Source organism: Pantherophis guttatus, chromosome 5 (genome assembly GCF_059756535.1).
Source record: "Pantherophis guttatus breed Tessera chromosome 5, ASM5975653v1, whole genome shotgun sequence".
Taxonomy (NCBI): Eukaryota; Metazoa; Chordata; class Lepidosauria; order Squamata; family Colubridae; genus Pantherophis; species Pantherophis guttatus.
This window is the reverse complement of record NC_142067.1, coordinates 115,786,235-115,809,720: the sequence shown is the minus strand read 5'-3', so window position 1 is coordinate 115,809,720 and position 23,486 is coordinate 115,786,235. Positions and strand designations below refer to the sequence as shown.

At 42.0% G+C, this 23,486-nt stretch overlaps 1 long non-coding RNA gene across 1 annotated transcript in view; it reads left to right on the top strand.

The window, feature by feature from the left end:
- The first annotated feature begins 19,350 nt into the window (after nucleotides 1-19,350).
- The window catches only part of LOC148113562 (uncharacterized), a 37,397-nt gene continuing 33,261 nt past the window's right edge, over nucleotides 19,351-23,486 (top strand). The window contains exon 1 of the long non-coding RNA XR_015734588.1: nucleotides 19,351-19,452. This is a non-coding gene — a long non-coding RNA (uncharacterized LOC148113562). The remainder of the gene's footprint in view (nucleotides 19,453-23,486) is intronic.

Genomic DNA, 23,486 nt, shown 5'->3' with positions numbered 1-23,486 from the left:
GCAGTAATTGCAGGCAGCTGTGTTAATAACAGGATGCTTTAGACCACTGTACTACCAAGGCGCTGTATTGATAGTATTAAATATTTTATGTCATTTCTAATGTTCTTTTTAATCATGCCTAATAAAAAAATTTCGGGTTCTAATTCAGTTTTGTAATCTGTTATTTCTACTATTTCTAGATATTACTGTTATAATATATTACTGTTATATATTATAATATATATTATAATATAATATATAATTATAATTATATAATTATATAATTATAATTATTATAATATATTACTGTTATTTCTACTACCATCAACTATTTTATTCCTCTACATAATAAAGTGAGGTTGTGATGGTTATATTATTGAGGAATCTTTGATGACATATGTTTTTACTCACTGTAAACCCCACTGAATTCCTCAGACTCTATTTCCAGATACATTTGAATAGGATTTGCATCTGCAGCCTTTTACCAACAATTTGAGAATACTCCCCATCCTATTTCAGAGTATTTGAATCAGCCCTGAAATTTGGGTAAGAAAAAGATAAGAGGAAGATGAGCGAGGCAATTTTCCCTATGATGTAAATGAGATGAATGGTTTATTCTCAGATCTAGGAGCCAAGAGTTCCTGTCATGACTAGAAGTTCCCAGTCTCAGTCCAGATCTCCTCAACAAGCTACAGAGGCAAGTTTTTGATCCATTACAGTCAATGTACTGTAAGTGAGTTCCACTTCAACAGGAAAATTCAAGCAAGAGAAAGAGAGAGAGAGAGAAAAGAAGGAGACAAAGAGATGAGCTTAGACCAACAGCATGAAATTCTTCAGGCAGGCAGCTGTGGCTTGTCAATCTCAGCAACGCTCCCCAAAAAACCAAAACTATTTTATATCTGCTACTATAGAATTACACATCCCAAGATTATAAATGGACCTAAACATTCAAAATCATTTGTTGAGAAAAACACAGTATGCCCAGTTTCTCAATGCTGGACTCTTCTGGATTGGTGCACTGAAGTGCTATCCTTCTGTCTTCAGCTCATCAGCAAAGTATATAGTGCCATTTCCACTGCCAATCCCTATTTTGTAAGCTTAATAAGGATGGGGAAGTTAGAAGGGACCTTGGAGGACTTCTAGTCTAACCCACTACTATTTTAGAGAAATGACTGTCCAATATCTCCAACACCCACAATTTCTGGCAGCAAGCTGTTCCACTGATTAATTGTTCTCACTGTCAGCAAATTTTAGGTTGGGTCTTGTCAAGTATTTGCAAGCCATTGGCACATGTATCATACAGACACTAGTGGAGGCAGAAAGTGCCCCCACCCCTATGTGGAAAGGAGGGGCTTACACTGAGTATAAAACCCCCTCTAAGCTTTCCACCATACTCTCTTTTACGTTTGTTCTCCATGAGACATGATCTTTGATCACACACGCTGTGTGCCCCCTATCCTAATGGATATTAAGACAGCCTTTGTATATAGTTAATATGTTTTTGTTATATGAATAAATACATTTATCACATTTATTCATGCATCTGCCTTTGGACTCCTATGCTCCTGGGTGTTTCTACGATCCCAATTTCTACAGAATGGTAGCAGAGGGAATGGTAGCAGAACTCCACTCCAGGAGCTGTTGAAAAGGCGAGATGCCCTCCAAAATAACCTGTGAGAGAAGCTCCCCTGTTGTGACCAGAGGCCTTCAATGGAGGAGAACTTCACAGCAGCCCCAGTCTGAATCAATGATGGAAAACATTGAAGGGGGTTTCCATCCAGCTACACCCTGGCAGCCAGAGGCCACCCAGATGCAGCAAGAGATCCCAGGGGCCGAGCCAGGCAATGTTGGAGAAGGCTTCTGCAGCACTGACGAAAAGGGGGCTCTATTTGATTAGTTTCTATCCATTGCTTCTTATCCTGCCATCAGGTGCTCTGGAAAATAGGTTGACCCCTTCTTCTTCGTGGCAGCCACTCAAAATAATAATAATAATTTTATTGTCATTGTACGTCAGTGGTGAAATGTAAAATTTGTTACTACTGGTTCTGTGGGTGTGGCTTGGATGTGACTGGGTGAGCGTGGCCAACTTTTTTTTTTTTTTTTTACTTTTAAAACCATTTTTTTCTATAACTTCTTCGGCCGAAGAGGTTGTAAAAGAATGCTTTTAAAAGCCTCTGACGATCCCAGCTGAGTTGCCTGATCGGCAGAGGCTTTTTTTTTCTTTTAAAAGCCTCTGACGATCCCAGCTGAGCCGCGTGATCATCAGAGGCTTTTTTTTTACTTTTAAAAGCTTTTCGGCCGAAGAGGTTGTAGAAAAAATGTTTTTAAAAATAAAAAAAAAAGCCTATGATGACTGCGTGGCTCAGCTGGGCATGGGGAGGGGGACAGAAATTTTTGCTACCAGTTCTCCAAACCACCCGCCTCCATCGCTACTGGATTGGGTGATCTGGTCCAAACTGGGAGCATTTCACCCCTGTTGTACGTGTATACACAGTGTACCCATACAACTAAATTCACTTAACACGCAAAGACCAGGTCCAACACACATAACAATCCCCAAACACACTCTCACCCACCACAATTCCCCACCCCTAAACCATCCAAACATCCACACAACAGACCAAGTAATACTGTCCAACAGCTCATTGATAGTGGCCCTTTAGTTCATTGTTGAGTGCAATTATAGCTCTGGGATAAAAACTATTCAGAAAACGTGTGGTCCGAGTTTTAATTGTTCTGTATCTTCTGCCAGAAGTCAACAGTCCAAAAAGATTGTAAGCAGGTTGGGAAGAGTCTCTGAGAATGTTATGCAACTTCCGCAAATGGCAAGATGCAAAGATGTTGTCCAGGGCTGGTAGCTGGAGCCCGATGATATTCTGGGCAGTTTTAATGATTCTCTGTAGAGCTTTTCTGTCTGCTGCAGAGCTGCTCCCATACCATGCAAGAATGACATATGTTAGGACACTCTCAATGATGCTGCGATAGTAGGACAGAAGTAGAAGCTGAGATAGATTTATCTTCCTGAGCATTCTCAGGAAGAACAGCCTCTTCTGTGCCTTCTTCACAAGCATGTTATCATTCATAGTCCATGAGAGGTCCTTCCAGATATAAATGCCCAGAAATTTAAAATATTGGAACACTGCTATCATGTCTACCCTAGTCCTTCTTTTCACCAGACTAGAGATACCCAATTCCTGCAAATGTTCATGTATTTTATCTTTGTTGCTCTTCTCTGCACTCTTTCTAGAGTGTCAAAAGAATTATCTTTATATTGTGGCGACCAAAACTGAATACAGTATTCCAAGTGTGATCTTACCAAGATAGTATATCATAGTACTAAGAACAGAATAAGTTGGGAGTGACCTTGTAGGCCCTCTAATCTATGCCCCTACTCAAGCAGGAAACCCTGTACCATTTCAGACAAAAGGCCATCTAATCTCTTCTTAAAAGCTTCCAGTTTTGGAGCACCCATAACCTCTGGGGCAGCGGTAACAAACCTTTTACTTACCGAGTGCCAAACAGGAACATGCTGTGCGCGCTCGCGTGCCATCCGCGGTAATGCGCGGCTCCTCCCCATGTGCTGCGTGTGCAACCGCACCATCTGCACATGCACACAGCTTTCGCATGCGCCCCCACCATGCGCTGCATGTGAAACTGCACATCTGCGTATGTGTGCAGCCTTTGCGCTGCATGTACAATCTCACCATATGTGCATGTGCACAGCTTTCACACATGTAATGCATGCATGCAAACGCTATCTGCGCATGTACTCACTGTGCAACCGTCATCTCATGTGTGTGCGTAAACATGCGTGGATGCGCAGGAGAGCTCCGAAGACCAGCTGGGTCCCCTGAATTGCACGCATGTGCACCAGAGGCCTGAACACCAGCTGGGGCGTGCATGCATGCGCAGTTTTAGGTGAGTTTGGCGATGACTCGTGGGCCCGGAAAAAGGGCTCTGTGTGCCACTTCCAGCATGCGTGCCATAGGTTCGCCAACACAGGATATAGGGTCTTCTACTTGAGCAAGAGGTTGGATTGGAAGACTTTCAAGGTTCCTTCCAGCTGTATTCCGAATTATTAAATACACATATTTTTTCCTAGCAATTTACTACAGTAATAGATCAAACTCAACCCTTCCAAGACCGAGTGGCTGTGGCTTCCGGCGTCCCGATATAGCCAGCTGGTGCCATCGCTGGCTATTGGGGGCGAGTTACTGGCCCCCATGGAGAGGGTTCACAACTTGGGCATCCTCCTGGATGCACGGCTGTCTTTAGAAGAGCATATGACAGCCGTGGTCAGGGGGGCTTTTTATCAGGTTCGCTTGATTTGCCAGTTGCGTCCCTTTCTGGATCGGGACTCCTTATGCAGAGTCACTCAGGCACTTGTCACTTCCTGCCTGGACTACTGCAATGCTCTCTACATGGGGCTCCCCTTGAGGAGCACCCGGAGGCTCCAACTGGTGCAGAATGCGGCCGCGTGGGGAATTATGGGAGCAATGGGGCACTCCCATGTGACACCCCTCCTGCGCGAGCTGCATTGGCTTCTGGTGGTCTTCCGGGTACGCTTCAAAGTATTGGTTACCACCTTTAAAGCGCTCCATGGCATAGGAGACCGCCTTCTGCCGCCGATAGCCTCCCACCAGCCAGTTCGCTCCCACAGAGAGGGACTCCTCAGGGTGCCGTCAGCCAGGCAATGTCAGCTGGCGACCCCCAGGGGGAGGGCCTTCTCTGTGGCAGCACCTGCCCTCTGGAACGACCTGTCCCCGGAGATACGTAGGATACCAGATCTCCGTGCTTTTCGTCGTGCCCTCAAATCTTTTCTATTTCATCAAGCTGGGCTGGCGTAACCCCCCACCCCTTAGATATTTTTAATTGTAAGTGGATTTTAGTCGGGAGGTTTTAAATTTTGGGCCAAAATTTGTTTAATTCTTTTAAAATTTAAAATTTTGTATTGGGATGTTTTTTATTCTAGGCTATGCACCGCCCTGAGTCCAGGAGGAGAAGGGCGGTATAAAAATTTAATAAAATAAAATAAAATAAATAAATAAATAAATAAACGCAACTATCCTAAAAAAAAAAAAAAAGATTATTACACCTCTGCAGCACAAACACGCTGCACTGGGCCTCACACTAGGAATGAAAACCATGACATATGCCCAACGATGCTATCAGCTGCAAAATCATTTGCAAAATCAAGCAAAATCATTTGCTTATATTATAACAGGCACCTTGGTATATATAAAAAAATTAGAATATGCCAACCTAGGAAAATGGCAAGATGACAATAATTTTCTTTTGATGGGGAAAAAAAAGGCAGTTGCGTGTGTGTGTGTGTGTGTGTGTGTGTTTGAAAACAGAAAAGGTATTTTGACTGACATCATAGCCTGCAAATTGTCTTGTAAAATCATGTTGCTTTTCTGCTTTTTTTTTTTTTGCTAAGGCCATACCCTTTCGAATGGCAGTTACCATTTGTGATGCAGGAAGAGAATGCTATGCATTTAAAATAAATTAATTATAATCTATCCGATTGAAAAGTTTGTTTGCCAGATTTTTTTTTTTTGGTGGTGGTGGGGGAAGAGAGAAACATGCCAAAACATAATGTGGTTTAAGTCATGCAGTCATTCTGAGACGGTTCTTTGCACATTCCTCTCATTCTTAGCTTCTCTTTGGTCTCAGTACAAGCTATTTTAATTAACCAGTTGTTGCTCTCCGTACACTGTACTTATTGTAGACTCTTAATTGCCTTAATTTCCTCTTCCTCTACCATGGAGTTGGAAACAGAGAACGCATTATTATTTGTTTCAGCACATATGTATCTGAACAATTGCCCATCTAATACAGCCCCATTTGACTTGGAAAAAAACCTCTTTTAGAAAACGGTTAGGGGAGAAAAACTGGGGGGGAGGGGAATTCAGAGAGTAAATCACTCCAGAAAACCTTCTAAGGTAGGGAGATTGTCCTTCAAAATGACAATAACTGAAGTCCATATCAAATAATGAAACATGTCACCCACTCCAAGTGAACAACAGTATAATGAATGAATCGTGTTGCTGTGGAGGTGGGTGTCTTTATAAATTAGATGTTATAGATAGATAGAATGAATAGATGGATGGATGGATGGATGGATGGATGGATGGATGGATGGATGGATCCATAGATGGGTAGATCCATGGATGGATGGATGGATGGATGGATCCATAGATGGGTAGATCCATGGATGGATGGATGGATGGATGGATCCATAGATGGGTAGATCCATGGATGGATGGATGGATGGATGGATGGATGGATGGATGGATGGATGGATCCATAGATGGGTAGATCCATGGATGGATGGATGGATGGATGGATGGATGGATGGATGAATGGATGGATCCATAGATGGGTAGATCCATGGATGGATGGATGGATGGATGGATGAATGGATAGATAGATAGATAGATAGATAGATAGATAGATAGATAGATAGATAGATTCGATCTTAATAATTACGCAGGCAAACACATTTTCTTTAGCTAGCATGATGTTTGCCAAACAAATAAAAGTGAACACAAAGTTTCATTAACCAATCAAACTCACACACAAAAAATGCAATAATGGATATGATAAATCACCCAACTGAAGAACGTCAGTAAATAGCAAAGTAGTTGGCCCTTCAACAATAAACAAAGTAAAAAATGTGCTAAAAGTATAATTAGATCACAAAGAAGATTAATCATTTATTTCTGAGCTCATTGAAATGCTGTAGAACTCAAACATAACTCAAATCAAAAGACATGAATCAACAATGGCAACAACACCAACAATAAAAACTTCTCTAAGACTTTGACCAAATTAAAATTAATAGAGCATCAGATGCCTCTAGTATCCGTCGAAGAGTTTCTTAAGAATGCCACTGTGATTCTCAAGCAGAGTTTTTAACTTCTATTAGATTTTCTGGTAATTGAGACTTGAAAGTGGCCAGCATAATGCTATTTTGTTTTTAAAAAGGGGGAAGCTAGAGGAGATCCAGTTAGCTCAATATCTCTTTTAAACACACTAATGCAAAGTACTAATCAAGATACAAATGTTATTTTATTTATTTATTTTCCATATTTCTGAACCTCCTGTCTCCCTCAACATACTGCACATCCGTAACTGAATAATTTAAAAGGAATCCCTTCTCCTGCCATAATTCGAGGGCTGTGAAGTTTTAAGATTGTTTCTTTTTAATTGGGTCATAAATTAAAATAAAAACCGGGAATAGTTTTGCCAATAATTGGAGATGGTACAAATAAGCAAGGTAGGGAAAGCATGAAGAGCATGGCCCTGAGAATTATTTCCAAGTCTTTAATCAGAGGTCTGCTGTGGAACATGGAAGTTGGAGAGACAGGACTTAAGAATACAGAAGTCAGCAGTGTTCCAGATACTGTACCTTTGCTTTGACTCAGGGATGCACTGATGATCATTTTCAGGGTTTATTTTTTCCCCTTAGAAGTGGATCTACTTGAATCTGGCCAATTGTCAGACCTGGAAGAGTGAAGGAGGTTAACATCTCCTGCCACACTAAATTTGGTCTTATTCCATTCTGGTTTCATTGAGTTACCTTGCCGATGGACAAGCATTCTGTTAGGTTCCAAAGATTCTGCTGAGAATCTAAAGAAGATGCTACAATGTGTTTGTAGGCTATTTCCCACCAGAAAATGTCCTCTCTTTCCTTCACTATACTAATTACATTTAAGCCCTGGGTAAACCCCATCATCTTCCTGAAGATTTTGGCACCGCGGTAGGAAAAAAAAAAAGGTTTCCATTAAACTCATTCCTGGTGACTTTGTAGACCCATCACAGTAGTTTTCTTGACAATGCAAATGGCTTCTTAAATTATTTTTTCCCCCCAGCCTTATCTACAGCTTTACAATTTCCTGGTGGTTTTTCATCCAAATACAGTAATAACCAGATCCAACTGTGATGAGTTTTTCAAAATCAGTGAACATCAAACCAGGGAGTAGTTAGCTCAATACTCTGTTTCCCCGAAAATAAGACCCAACTGGAAAATAAGTCCTAGCATGATTTTTCAGGATGCTCGTAAGATACGCCCTACCCCCAAAATAAGCCCCAGTTAAGATTGTCAGCCAGATGGATGCATTTAGTACCCTATTTTCCCCAAAATAAGACCTAACCAGAAAATAAGCATCTTTTGGAGCAAATATTAATATAAGACCCGGTCTTAAAATGTAGTAAAACCCCTAAATGACATTTTGACTAATAAAGTCACAATCAGAATGATTGGGGCAGTACTGGTAATCAATTAAATGTCCTTGCCAAGAAATGAGGTTTTAAATATCAGTAGAAATACTTCCATAATGGGAGCCCGCTAACCATCTGATGATAAATAATTGGTTTTGTTGGTGATAATTAGGGCTAACTTGCCATGTTCTATAAATTGCGATATAGCTGCAGTTTGCGCACACATGTCTGGTTGACACATCTCAAATAATGACTTCACCTCTCATATCGGATCAGAAGCCAATGAACATTTTAAAAACTCATTTTTAAGAAGCAGGGATGAGGTGTTGAAGAAAACAAGAATAGTGGGGGGTGGGGAGAAGAAAATTTGGGAAGAGAAAGAAACATGTATGGTGGCCCTGTTCTGGGGACCACATGCTTACTTTCAAGTAACAAAATGAAAGAGAAATAGATGCAGACATGCTTTAATTTGACTAAAATGGACAAGAAAAGTGATGCTATTAAAACAAATCAGTATAGGAAAAAACAGACCCAAGAAAGCCTCGAAAATGGGCTGAAAAAAAGCCCCAAAAATAGGCCTGAAAAAGACTGGAAAAAGGCCTGAAAATGGGGCATGCGGAGGCCAAAAAATGGCTGGTGGGTGGGCAAGGCTTTGGCAATATTCGGTCTATAAGATGCAGAGACATTTTCACCCCCTTTTGAGAGATAAAGAAGTGTGACTTATAGTCCGAAAAATACGGTAAATTCGTAGAATCCTCCCCCAAAACAAGTTGAGTGCCAATATTTCTCTTATCCCCCAGTCAATACCAACCTCTTTCTTACTCCATTTCCAAAATAAAGTTCTTCACACTCTTTAAAATAACGCTTTAATCTATTTGTATGGGGGTTTTTTTTTGGTCAGGTCTTGTATAAAAAGTGTTTGGTGAAAGACAGTTGCCCAAAGCTTGGAAACTTGGAAATTTCTTAGCAAGATATAAACTGTACAATGTAATCCAATGGTGCTACTTAAATTCTTTATGATTCTTTACACATCTGGTATCAATCCGTGCACGCATTCATTTACCATCAAGAAGAATCATGCTTATGTTACTGCCAGGTCCAGATTCCAATGGAGAGATGACAAATTTCAACAGTGGTTTTCTAACAGTATGATCATCATATACCCTATTAGCCAGCAAGTTTGAAAGTTACATGGATTTAGGCTGATATCTTAAACCATCTTATTCAGAAGTTAAGTCTCATTAGACAAGTTAAATGAAAAAAATGTGTTTAGGATTACTGGTGAGATGCTGGTTGTTTGGTCATTGATAAACTGGCTTTAAAAAACCCATACTGGCTTCTAGTAATTGTATTGTTTCTTTCTAAGTGCTTGTATACCCACAGCAGGCAGTCCTCAACTTAAAGGTAAAGGTAAAGGTTCCTTTCGCATATATGTACTAGTCGTTCCCGACTCTAGGGGGCAATGCTCATCTCTGTTTCAAAGCTGAAAAGCCAGCGCTGTCCGAAGACGTCTCCATGTTCATGTGGCTGGCATGACTAAACGCCAGAGGCCCACGGAACACTGTTACCTTCCCATCAAAGGTTGTCCCTATTTTTCTACTTGCATTTTTTTACGTGCTTTCGAACTGCTAGGTTGGCAGAAGCTGGAGCAAGTAATGGGAGCTCACCCCGTTACACGGCGCTAGGGATTCGAACTGCTGAACTGCTGATCTTTCGATCGACAAGCTCAGCATCTTAGCCATTGAGCCAGCGCGTCCTTCTGTCCTCAATTTATGAACCACAATTGAGCCCAAAATTTCTGTTGCTTAAGTGAGACAGCTTGTGAAGTGAATTTTCTCCATTTTACGGCCTTTCTTGCCAAAGCCGTTAAGTAAATTACTGCAGTTGTTAAGTTAGCAACCACAATTGTTAAGTGAGTCTGGCTTCTCCATTGACTTTGCTTGTCAGAAGGTTGCAAAAGGTGATCACGTAACTCCGGGACACTGCAACCATCATCAATATGAGTCAGTTCCAAGTGTCCGAATTTTGATCATGTGACTATGGGGATGATGCAATGGTCGTAAGTGTGAAAAATGGTCATAAATCCATTTCTTTCAGTGCCATTGTAATTTCCAAAGGTCACTAACTGAACTGTGGTCTACTGTACTTGCTTATCTTTTCTATGGTTTTTCTTCAGGTATAGATGTCAAGCTGATTGTATAGAAGATGATCAGGCTCAGCCTGAAGGAGGGGTCAAACACGTCATCAGTCATGAGTCCCTGCACACCCACAAGAGATCTAAGCCCAGCCCACCTTCAATTCCTTTCTATTCTTAACTGCCGCTCATTTCCCTTGACTGCTAGTTGTTCACATTCTTGTAGAGAGCTTAAGCTTGCAATAAATCTTTATACTCATTTGAAGGGCTTGAATCTCTTGATTTCCCCCGGCATTTGACAGATTGGTCTGTAGCTTCCTGAATCTGCTTTCTTCTCTTCTTTAAACTTGGGAACAATGTTAGCTCTCAGTGCATTCCAGAAGCTATCAAGGGATTATATTTAGTGGTTCTGAAATCATATGGCAGCGGAGAAATCCTCTGAAGTCTGCTACCGGTTCTGTGAGTCTGCTACTGAGCATCTGCTTCGCGTGTGCCCACATAGCACTAAAAAAGGAACATTTTGAAGCTTCCAAGTCTGCAAAGGTAAGTAGAACAGCGAGGGGGGGGGAATCCGCTGTGCCACGTGATTTAGATTAGCTAGAAAACAGGAAATTCGACAATTCTAGCTAATATAAATCACGCGTCACAGCTGATCGTCACCCAGCTGATCGTCGGAAATACCGGTTCGTCTGAACCTGTAGCATTTTTTTACTACCGGTTCAGAAGAACTGGTCTGAACCGGTAGCATTTCACCCCTGCACCATGGAATGTAATTCATCCAGCCTGGCAATTCAAATTTAACCAAGCATCTAGATCAAGGGTTCCCAACTCCTTGTCCGTGGACTGGCACCAAGCCGCAGCGTGCCAAAGACTGGTCTGTGGAAACAAGCGAAGCCCCATCTGCTGGATGAAGGCAGCATGTGAAACCATGTCCCTTCCAGTCCATGGGAAAATCTCTCTCCTTGGAACTGGGTTCCAGGTACCCCAAAGTCTGGGGACCGGTGAGCTAGATATTGTCTCTCACTATTTCTTCACCTATTTTAACCTGTATTTTTCTTTTGCTTCCACGGTGCACATTCTAACAGGTTGGATCACTTTTTTCCCCCTTTGTAAAAAAAACAACAACATAGGAGTTAAGCATCTCCTTTTTGTCTGAAATCAACATGCCAGTCCCTCCTTCCTCAACCAGCCCCTTAGCCATTTCTGTGACTTTCCTCTTGATTTGCATATATTCAAAGAAGCCTTTTAGGTTATGTTTGGCAATCCTTAGCCTTCCCGACCACATCCTTACAAATCGGGCTGTTTCCCGATATTGGGTTATTATTTGTCCCTCTTTCTATTTTCTTTTTTTAAAAAAACTTATCTCTTGTTTCTCAGTTTCTCAGCAATCTGTCTATGCGAAATCAGTTGGATAGTCTGTCGAGAGTCTCAGTCCATCCAAGTCATGGTTGTCTCAAAGGTGCTTTTTCAGGAGGCAACTGGGCTTTCTTGTTTTTTCTTTGAGGATGTTTCACTTCTTCTCCAAGAAGCTTCTTCAACTCTGACTGAAGAATTCCCCACCATCCAGTCAGAGCTGAAGAAGCTTCTTGGATGAGAAGTGAAACGTCCTCAAAGAAAAAACAAGAAAGTCCAGTTGTTACATGAAAAAGCACCTTTGCCGCCTTGAATTATTTGTAAAAAATAATAAAGGCAGGATACAAATACAGAATTGGAAAGGACCTATGGAGGTCTTCTAGTCCAACCCCCTGTTCAAGCAGAAGATCCTATACCATTTCAGACAAGTGACTGTCCAGTCTCTTCTTAAAAACCTCCAGTGATGAAACACCCACAATGTCTGAAAGCAAGCTGTTCCATTGGTTAATTGTTCTCACTGTTAGGACATTGAGAGAGAGAGAGTGAGAGAGGGAGGGAGGGAGGGCAGGAGGGAAGGAAGGAAGGCAGGAGATTGAGAGGGAAAGAAGATTTTTTTTTTTATAATTTCCCCTGGGGTTTTTGTTTTGTTTTGTTTTAAATTCGTGCTGTTGGTTTCAATAGCAAGAATTAACCCTACCAATTTCTTGACTAGCATAGATGAAGGACCTCAACCTCCACCTTTCCATGAGAATCAGGAAAAGCAGCAACTTAAAGAATTTTGGCAAAGGGGGTGGGGATGGTTTGTGATCATATTTTACGTACAGGATACAGGTCTTCAAAATCCATTGATACCAAATAGTCGTGAATAACAACTGGCAACGACGCTATATCTTCGTCCTTCCCTTGCCAAGTGTAATCAGAAACATGCAGTCCTTAATACAGTTAGGATTCAAAACAGTGAAGGGCCACATTAATGCAGGCAGATGTCTTAAATTTTAGAAGCTCTGGGTTTTCACTGCAGCTGTCTTCCTTTTCCCCCCCTGCCCCCCCTCCCCCGGTATTAGTTGTGGCCATCTGTAGATTAAGCCGAACTGCCAGTTTCTTTCTGAAGTGAGACACCAAACAACGCAGCCACATGCTTCTGGGTGCTCCATGCATTGTAGACAAGCCCAGATCCTTTTCACTCATCCCAGCTTTTAACATTGGACCCCTTTGAGGAATGGATTCAATTTTTCGTTGAGGGCTGTTCCCAAGTACATCAAAACAAAAAAGGCACGGGTTCCAAGGATTACGCATTTTGTACACATCAATAGAGCTTCTACGTGGGAAATATTTAGCTCATATATTTCAGAAAGCGGTGCCATTTGGCATGATACACTGCAGCAGGGGTACATGATTGAAATCGGTTGCAGCTGACTTAATTCGCACATGTGTTCGAGAGCCAGAAAAGAACACACGGCTACAATCAATGCAGGGTTTGTTGTAAACAGCCCAAGTCTTGCATATTTACTCAAAAGTCTCACTGAATCCAATCAGAACTGCTCTCAAGAAAGGCTGGCTAAAGGGCAGCCTTATAACCCAGTACAGGCGGACTTCTTCGCCATCTAAACAAATGTCCAAGAAAATACAGTGCGTTAATAGCAGGGGTGGGGCTGCTGGGATTTTGCAGCGGTTCGGGAGAACCCCTAGCTAAGATTCTGTGCAGTTCGGAGAACCCCCAAATCTCACTCCTGGCTGGCCCCACTCACCTTGCCCCATCCCACCCAGGAGTCCCCACGTGGCCTGTTTTGGATGCAGGTAAGTGCAGGGCGTGCACGAAGGCTTGGAGAGGGTGAAAAATGGGCCTACTGGAAGTTCGGGGAGTCCGGAAACAGGCCCGTTTCTGGTCTCCAAAGGGCCTCCAGAGCCTGGGGAGGCTGTTTTCGCCCTCCTGGAGGCTCAAAGAAAGCCTCTGGAGCCTGGGGAGGGCAAAAATGCCCTCCCACCATAGTGAGGAGGCTGACTAGGCCACGTCCACCATGGTCACACCAGTGGTGGGTTCCTCCTGGTTTGGTCCGGTTCGGCCGAGCCGGTAGCAGTGACGATATGACGTCACCGAACCGGTTCTCCCCCCCGCCCTCCCACCCCCACCCCCCCACGTTATTCTTACCTTTTATTTGGTCCCCCCCCAATCTATTGCTGCCTCCTGAGTCCCAGCTGATGACTAGAGGGAAAAAAACTGTTTAAAGTCTTGCCCTGGGGCTTCAAAGGGCCGTCCTACAACTGATCAGTGTTAAAAGCAAACAAATGAGTTGGGTCGTAAGTGCGAGGACTGGTCGTAAGTGCGAGGACCTTCCAGAAATGACTCTGACCAGCTAGCCACGCCCACCTAGTCACATGACCTCCAAGCCACACCCACAAAATAAGCCACGCCCACAGAACCAGTAGTAAAAAATTTAGAACCCACCCCTGGGTCACACCCATCCAGCAACTGGGCAGAGAACCGCTAAACTTGCTAAAATTTTTGAAGCCCAGCCCTGGTTAATAGCTACCTTCACGGCCTTTTTGAAAGGGGCAAAACATTCAAAGCAATGAAAGTAGCTTTTTAAAAGACTCCCTTGAAGATCCCCAGCAGATGCATTCAGGTTCCTTCAACATATGGAGGTGGTGCAGGTCTGAAGACTGGGTCGCCTCTGAAACTCCAAAACGTTGTGAGATGGTATTTCAAATCAGAATCAGAATACAGCTGGAAGGGACCTTGGAGGTCTTCTAGTCCAGCCCCCTGCTCAAAAAGGAGATCCTATACAATTTTAGACAGGTGACTGTCCAGTCTTTTCTTAAAAACCTCCAGTGATGAAACACCCACAATGTCTGAAAGCAAGCTGTTCCATTAGTTAATTGTCCTCCCTGTTAGGAAGTTTCTTCTCCATTTCAGGTTGTTTCTCTCCTTGATTAGTTTCTTTTTTTTTTTTTTATTGAAAAAGTTTTCAAATACAAATTTCCCCCCCTTTTTTCCCCCTCTCCCTCCCCCTCCCTAACCCCCCTCCCCACCCATCCCCCCCTGTGACTTCTTCATAACAAAAAAAAAACCTAATTCATAACAGATTACTTACTCCCTCCTCTAGATATTGACCTTTACTTACTAAAAATATTATTAATATTATAGCATCCCCCTTTATCCATACATTTCAGAAAAGAGAAAAGAAAGGGAAAAAAAAAAGACATTATACTATAACATTATAGAATAACTTCTCCACTTTAAAACTATACGATAAGTCCTACTTTAACATTTAATCTTCTATATATGTTACTATAACGTTTCAAAGCGGCCTTCCCCATAAAATCTAGTTTAACATTTATTCCACTCTATCCATTTCCTCCACTCCCCTAAATATATCACTTAAAAATCCCTTTTCTTAGACTAATCAATCTACTAACTAGCTTATTCACCCACTATCATACAAAATTACCATACACAACATTTCTTAATATCTTTGATTCACTGCCCACACTACTTAAAAATATATGTCTATATTTTCCATTATATCTAAATAAAAAAAAGGAAAAGACAATGACTTTAAATTTATAATCCATATAGTATCTTCTTTGAGGTCTTTCCACTGGATTGGTAGAACCAACATCCATAATCGGGTAACATAGCTTGCTGGTGCAACAGTTTATTCAGGATCTTCAATCATATCTGCCCCCATCAGTAGTAAATATCTTCTTATATGTATAAAAGTAAAAACAACCACCCGAGTGACATTATAATTATATTCCATATAATAATAATTGTGGGTTTCATCAGGATTATTAATTCCCATCATCGTAGTGGGTAACAACCCGATCTTCTGCATGCCCCAACATCATTCTCTTGCCTTGTGATTCAAGATAATATAATATGTTTATCAACACAAAGAGAAATTCCAAAATGGATAATTCAAATCCATCAGTTTAAGGCTCATTTCACGTCCCCAAATTACGGCCATGCAGAGATCTGCCACAATCCTCAGGATGATATTAACCAGTACGTCGCCTCTTCTGTGTTTACACATAATCATTCATATTTTAAAGTCACTGGCTTCACTGTTGCCTAATTTAAAAATTTCTATTTTTATGCCACCTATTTCTCTTTTTCTTTTCTTTTTGTGGGTTTGGTTTCCATCCTGGTTTCCTTTCTACAAATTGTGTATCATCTGGTCGGTTTTTATTCTGCTTTGTAGATTGGTCTTGTTGGTTTTGTTTTTGTATCTCATGTTTCTTTTTTATCCCTTGTATATTCCCTAGTAGGTTTCCATGCTTATCCTTGCCTTGATAAGTCATCACATTAAAATTAGATGCCACTTCTCTCAAATTTGTAGATAGTCCAGCTGGGGTATCCAATAAATCCAAAGGCAATTCATCTGGTACAGTCTCTATAATTCGATATTTTACCTTTATTTCCGGCTCCTTCTGCTTATCCTGTATTATACCTGAAGATGTTAAGTTCATTTTCAACCTATTTTGATAAAATTCTTCCGCTCTTTCAACAGTATTTAGCTGATATCTTTCTCCTTGGTATCTAAATATAATACCAACTGGGGCGTCCCACCTGAATGAAATATTTCTCTTTTTTAACTCATTCACCAGAAAACCAAATTTCTTCCTTTCCATCAATATCTTAGGTGGGAGTTCCTTGTAAATCCAAATCTTTCTTCCATACAATTGCAAATTAGAATTGAAGGAATTTTGCACGATATTATTCCTAATTTCCTTTTCTGTAAAATAAATCACCACGTCTCTAGGCAATTGCCTTTGCTTGGCAATCCAGGAGTTGATTCGATAAACTCTGTCAATCCTACAAAACACTTCATCAGGTTGAACCTTTAGAATCCCAGCTAGAAATTCAGAAGATATTTTCCTTAAATCATCTCTATTATTTTCCTGCTAACCTCTTAATCTTATCGCATATTCTGTGAAATTATATTGTACCATTAAAATCTCTTTTTCAATCTTCTGTTGCAGATTTTCTGCATTACCATACTTTTGATCAGCATCCATTTTAGGTTTTTCTTCTAAGCTATTATCCTGAGTGTTTATCAAATCATTTTCAATTTTTTGAATTCTATTGTCCAATTTATCTTGAATTTCTTCCATTTTAGACTCTAGTACATTAGTATTTGTGTCCAACTGTATCATAAATTCTGTAAAACCATTAACCACTTTTGAGAATTTTTTGTCCAAAGAATCAAACTTAGATTTCACCAATTCTTTAATTTCTTTAATTTCCTGCTTAAATTTTTCAAGTTGCTGATTCACAATCTCCTCCCTTCTTTCAATCTCCTCTATAAAAAATTCTGTTATATTAAAATCAGGTTTCTGAGACTGAAGAGTTAAGACTTGTTCCTTTAAATTATTGGTGGGGGAATCCCACCCTTCTTGTTTATCTGACTTTATGAGACTCAGTGCCATGTTTCCGCCCAGGCAGGCTTTGTTAAAAAAAAGCAAGGAAGACTTCTTTCCAGTCAACAACAATATCAGATCTCCAAGGGGAAAAAAAAGAGAAAAAGACACAGGAGTGAAGTTTTGTCTACAAATGTAGCCAGTGGTATTTATTCCGCTACATTGTAGTAATAGAAAACGGAAGGACTTTCCCTTTCAGCCTCTCCTCCAGCCGACGCCATTTTAAAAGGCTTTTTTTCCTCTTTCTTTTCCTCCTCTCTCTTAAGTAATTTTTTTTAAAAAAATCAGTAAAATACTTGCGGTTCAGTATTACAGGTCCAGCTCACATTTCTTTGAGTAATCTGTTAAATTTGCAGGCTTGCTTTTGACGCCTGGCTCTGCATCAGCAGAGGTCTCCCAAAGCCCGGAGCAGCGGCTGGGGATACGGGGCATCTCATCCGCTCCGTCCCAAAAGTAAAGGAAAAACTTTTGGGACTCCGCAGAGAGTTCTACCCACCCCTGCCGGCTCTATCTCCGTTTCCTCATGGAAACGGAGTTTTTTCGAGCCGCCATTCCGTTGTGAAGGCGGCTCTGACAGGCGATGGAAGCTGACGATCCCAAAGGAACGTCTGGCAGCAACAAACAGCAAACCGGAAGTTCCTCCTTGATTAGTTTCTTGTCCTGCCCTCTGATGCTCTGGAAAATAAATTGACCCCCTCTTCTTTGTGGCAGCCTCTCAAATACTGGAATACTACTATCATGTCCCCCCTAGTCCTTTTTTTCTCTAGACTTGCCATACCCAATTCCTGCAACCGTTTTTCATATGCTTTCAGTCTCCAGGCCTTTAATCATCTTAGTTGCTCTTCTTTGCACTTTTTCCAAAGTCTCAACATCTTTTTTGTAATGTGGTGACCAAAACTGGATGCAGTATTCGAGGTGTGGTCTTACTAAGGCTTTATAAACCGGAATTAATACTTCACCTGATTTTGATTCTATGCCTCTGTTTATACAACCAAGGATTGTGTTAGCTTTTTTGACTACTGCTGCACACTGCTGAGTCATGTTTAAGTGATTGTACACTAGGACTCCAAGGTCCCTCTCACAGTTATGGAATGATCAATTCATCTCAGTGTATATAAGCAAGAAATCTGATGATGATGATGATGATGATGTTATCCATTCAGTCAAGACTTGACTCATGGTGATTCTATGGGCCAGGTCTGTCCACATCTTCTGATCTTACACTGCTTCTTTGAGTTTTTCTGTGCTTTGGCTGGTGTCAGCTTTGATGGTGTCCACCTATCATGTTCTTTAACTGCCTGATTTCTTTTTTACTGCTAACTCTTCCAAACAGAATTGCTTTCACCAGAGAATCCCCCCCCACATGAAATGGCCAAACTAAACGAGATGCAGTTTCACGATTTTTGCCATCTAGAGACATATCTGGTGTTATGCGTCCCAGCACTTGCTTGTTAGTCAACTTTGCTGTCCAAGGAATATGCAGGAGCAGTCGTGGGATTCAAATCCCGGCGCTACCAGTTCGATATTGGGAGTGCGCGAGCACGTGGCACTTCTCTGCATGTGCAGAAGGTTCTGCGTATGCACAGAGCATTTTTGATGATGTCTGGGCATGTGGACGGAGCCTCCCGCCACCACCGCTACCAGTTTGCCCGAACCAGGGCAAACCTGTAGCAACCCATCCCTGTGCAGGAACCTTCTCCCACAAAATATTTATGCCTGTTTGTTAGACAACATGGAAGCACAGTTTCTGCACTGGGCCTGAAGCTCCACTGAATTCCAATGACAACTTTTAACTGTGGTCCTTCCATTAGTAGTCCATCCTACTTTAGATTAATCAAAACAGCCCAGAATTCTGGCGCTAGCACCTGTATCGTTTGAATTAACCACACTCAATTATTTATGCCAATATGGCTTAGAGTTGGTGAGTGTTTGCCTCTTTTTCAACACCTTCTGTCTTCCCTTTTGTTCCCAGGGTATCAAAGTTTCAAAAGACACCACAAAATAGTGCAGGAATTGCCACTGCTGTTAAGAACAGTTTAGCTGCTTTACGTTTGGCAGGCCAAAAAAAAAAAAAAAGAGAGTTTATATAACAATTTACCACAAATAACTGTGCAGTCATATAGTTCTATGTTTGCTATCATAATATCTCCTCCAAGTGGAATGTATAATTCCAGAGGATTCCATGGGTTCCAACCACAGCATGTGTTATAATTTATCCAGGGACTGGGAACCATCACCAGCTGAATTTGGAAACCGTATCTCCCTCCGTGTCTCTCGCTTGAGCCAGTAAGAAAAGGAAATGCGGACCAGAAAAAACAGCTTCGTTTTAATGCCGTGCGGTATGTCACTGAATTGGATATTTTGCACTGAGGAATGGAAGTGCGGTTATGTGGTTCACACCTAAAATGGAAGATTACAGCAGTATTCCCAAATTTGCACAAAAGCAAAGAAGAAACTCTGTTCCCACACAGACAAGCCTTTTCCTAGACAAATCTATTTGCAGTGCAGATGCTCCTAATATGAAAAAGAGATCGTACATTTATCTGGACCACCCAGCAAAAACTAACCAGGGTCTCCGAAGCCAGTTAAGCTCTAAGTATGAAATATGAAATGCATAACTGTATATTGCTGTGCAACAGAAAGCAAATATGGATTGCATTCTCCTTTACCACACTAACTCTCCTCTACGTTCATTCCAGATCTGCTCTGGATGGTGTTAGAGACATTTGAGTACATTTGGAGAGTGTGTGGAAGATGCAGGGAAAAAAAAAAAAGAATAAGACAAAGTTGCTAGTCCATTCTTTTTTATTTTGGATGGACTCCACAAGCTCTATTAATACTGTGTTTCCCCGAAAATACGACCTATCCCGAAAACAAGCCCTAGCCCCGTGATGGTGAACCTATGGCACATGTGCCACAGGTGGCACATGGAGCCATATCGATGGGCACGCGAGCTCAGCTCCGGCGTGCATGCACACGCCAGCCAGCCTTCTGGGCCCACTGGAAGTAGAGAAATGGGCCATTTCTGGCCTCCGGAGGGCCTCCAGGGGGGTGGGGAAGGCCATTCTCACCCTCCACATGCTCCTAGAAAGGCTCTGGAGCCTGGGGAGAGCAAAAAAATGGGCCCACCATGCCATCGTGGGCACACATGTGCCCAAAGCGGGGGGAGTGAAGGGGGTTCACGTACACATGCATGGGGGTGGGTGGGATGCATAGAATTATGGGTGTAGGCACGCACATGTGTGATCCCCCTGCACTCCCCCCACTTTTGGCACATGATGGCAAAAAGGTTAGCCATCACTGCCCTAGCCCAATTTTCATGACTGTGCCTAATGTAAGCCCTACCCCTAAATAAGCCATAGTTAAGCCCTGCCCAACATCTGGTTGTACGAGGTGGGGTGAGGTGCAGGTGTAAAAATCAAGCTAGGATGGGGGTGGGAGAGTTGAGGTGCCCCATGTGCCCCACACCTGCTTACCTTACCTTACCAGGATTTCCATGAGACTTGTCACATTGGTGGAGCTGCTTGTGGAAGAACACCGCAAGGCTCATCATGCTGGAGCAACCGCTCGCGCGCACAACAACATAACACACCACCCAGCGTCTTGTCATGAGTGACTCCACCAGTGTGACAAGCCTTGTGGTGTTCTGCCAAGAGAGGCTCCACCGGTGTAACAAGACCTGAAGTCCAGTGTCCCAGCACCAGCAGCAGGGCTAGCAGGCAGGGAGGTGTTCTGCCACGGACCCCAAAGAACGCAGCACACACAAACTCTATACAAAGCTTATTTACTCAAAATAACTTAGTCTTTATCATTCAAAGGCTGTTAATGAACTGTCTTAACAGCCTACCAGAATTCTAAGATAAGGTAATCACAGTCTTACTAGAGTTGGCAGAAAGCCCAGAAGCAGTTTTGCAAACACGAAAGAGATTGAACTAAAGTTGTTCTCTACAGCTTGTTGCAAGTGGCGTTCCTTCTTAAATAGGCTAAGGGAGTGGCCAATTAGCCCCAAGCCTTTCGAGGAGACCTCCTCCTGAGGAGCCACTCCTGCCTTTTGGCAGCTCTGTGTGCCCGTGCATTGAGAAGAGGCTCCTCCTCTTCGTCCTCTTCACTTATAGGAGCTTCTGGAGGTTCTGAAGGCCCTGGCTGAATCCCTGCCTCTGGCACCACATCTTCTCCAGCCTCCTCACTGTCCGACTCAAGTGCCAGCTGCATAGGCTGCTGGTGCAGCACCACACCAGCCTCCTCATTGTTGGAATCAGCTACAATCTACACAGGCCGCTGAAAGGGCCACAACAGGAGGGCAGAGGCCAGGGCGCGCCGAGAGCCTGGTCCATTGCAGCTGCAGGCAAGTAGGTGGTGGGACAGTGGTAGCAGTGTCCCAGTGGTAGCAGTGCTCTCACTCCCATCAGTCCCTGCAATCACCTTCTGCATGTCAAAAAAAATAAGACCTTCCCGAAAATAAGCCCAAGTGCTTATTTCAGGGCCCAAAAGAAAATAAGACTGTGTCTTATTTTCAGGAGAACATGGGTACCTAGCTTGCCTTAAATCCACTATGATGCTCATGACAGATGTAATGGGCAGCAGAAGAAACCATGAGGAACAGGAGGAAGAGCTACAAACAAGACAGTGGTCAGATAAAAGAAATTTGAGTCCGAGGCAGAAATGTAATTCAGAAAAGAAACCCAGACTTGACTTTCCCTAATGCTCATGAAGAGGGAGGAAGGAGGGAAGACGCATATTCAAACTTGCAAGATTCTATACAATTCATTAGCGACCATTCAAACTTACAACTGCGGTGAAAAAAGTGACTTATGACAATTTTTCACACTTAGGGTCATTGAGGCATCCCCATGGTCACGTGATCAAAATTTGGACGCTTGGCAACTGACTCATATTTATGACGATTGCTGTGTCCTGGGGTCATGTGATCCCCTTTTGAGACCTTCTGACAAGCAAAGTCAAGGAGGAAGCCAAATTCACTTAAGAACCATCTTACTCCTCTAACAATTGCAGTGATTCCTTTAACAACTGTGGCAAGAGAGACCATAAAATGAGATGAAACCAGGGGTGAAATCTAGCAGGTTCTGACAGGTTCTGGAGAACCGGTAGCGGAAATTTTGAGCAGTTTGGAGAATCGGTAGCGGAAATTTTGAGTAGTTTGGAGAATCGGTAGTGGAAATTTTGAGCAGTTTGGAGAATCGGTAGTGGAAATTTTGAGCAGTTTGGAGAATCGGTAGCAGAAATTTTGAGCAGTTTGGAGAATCGGTAGCGGAAATTTTGAGTAGTTCGGAGAAGCAGCAAATACACCTCTGGCTGGCCCGAGAGGGGGGGGTGGAATGGAGATTTTGCAGTATCCTTCCCCTGGAGTGGGATGGGAATGGAGATTTTGCAGTATCCTTCCCCTGCCAAGCCCACCAAGCCACGCCCACAGAACCCAGAGGTAGACAAAAATAGTAAAAAAATTTGGATTTCACCACTGGGTGAAATCCACTTAACAAATATCTCAATTACCAACACAAATTTTGGTCGTAAGTCAAGATCTACCTGTGTTTCTGAGCCAACTTTTTAAAAATATATTTTAAGATTAAACGTGTATTTCTCAATTTTTTTAAAGATTAAAATACTATATATACAGAAATGCAATCAAGCCATCCCAGGTAGCAAATTTTCCCTACTTGAACTTCTGTTCCCATAACGATTCAAAAAATCTGTAGGGGGATAAATTAAGAAAGCTGATATGTCATTTGCCTGGGGAAAAAACATTACTTATGAATAGACACCTATACTGTATGAATGCAGTTATTTCAAAAGGCATGGATAAAGCCACTACATTGAAAAGAGACAGCGTGGCAGGCATCTGTTCCTTCCTTATGCCACCTTATATTTCTTCACCCTGCTACCCAGTTCGGTTTCACTATGTCTTTTGAAATAAATAAAAGTCAGTCTGGCAGTGTTACTTCAGCTCCTTTTTAATGACTTTATTATTACTGAATGTATAAAGCTGTCGTGGTATTGTCTTCTTTTCCATCAGTTGTCTCAGTGCTGTTATGTCTGGATTCTATTTTTAAATTCTAAAGCCATTCTTAAAAAAAAAAAAAGAATTAGCTTTTGCATATTGCTCTGCTGTAAAATTAATGCATTCTCCCCCCAAAGAATTATTTTTTAAGGAATAAAGTATGTTTTCATTCATAGCATTGCTAGCAGAAGACTAAATTAATCTGTCTGCCTTTTCCATTAGGTTTCTGAATAAAATCCACCGAAGGTTCAGCCTTCCAAGAAAGTTTTAGACATATGAATTAAAAAGCGTGGAATGAACTGTTGCCCAGCATTAAATATTTTTCCATTGTGACAGATGCATATTCCAGATATCCGT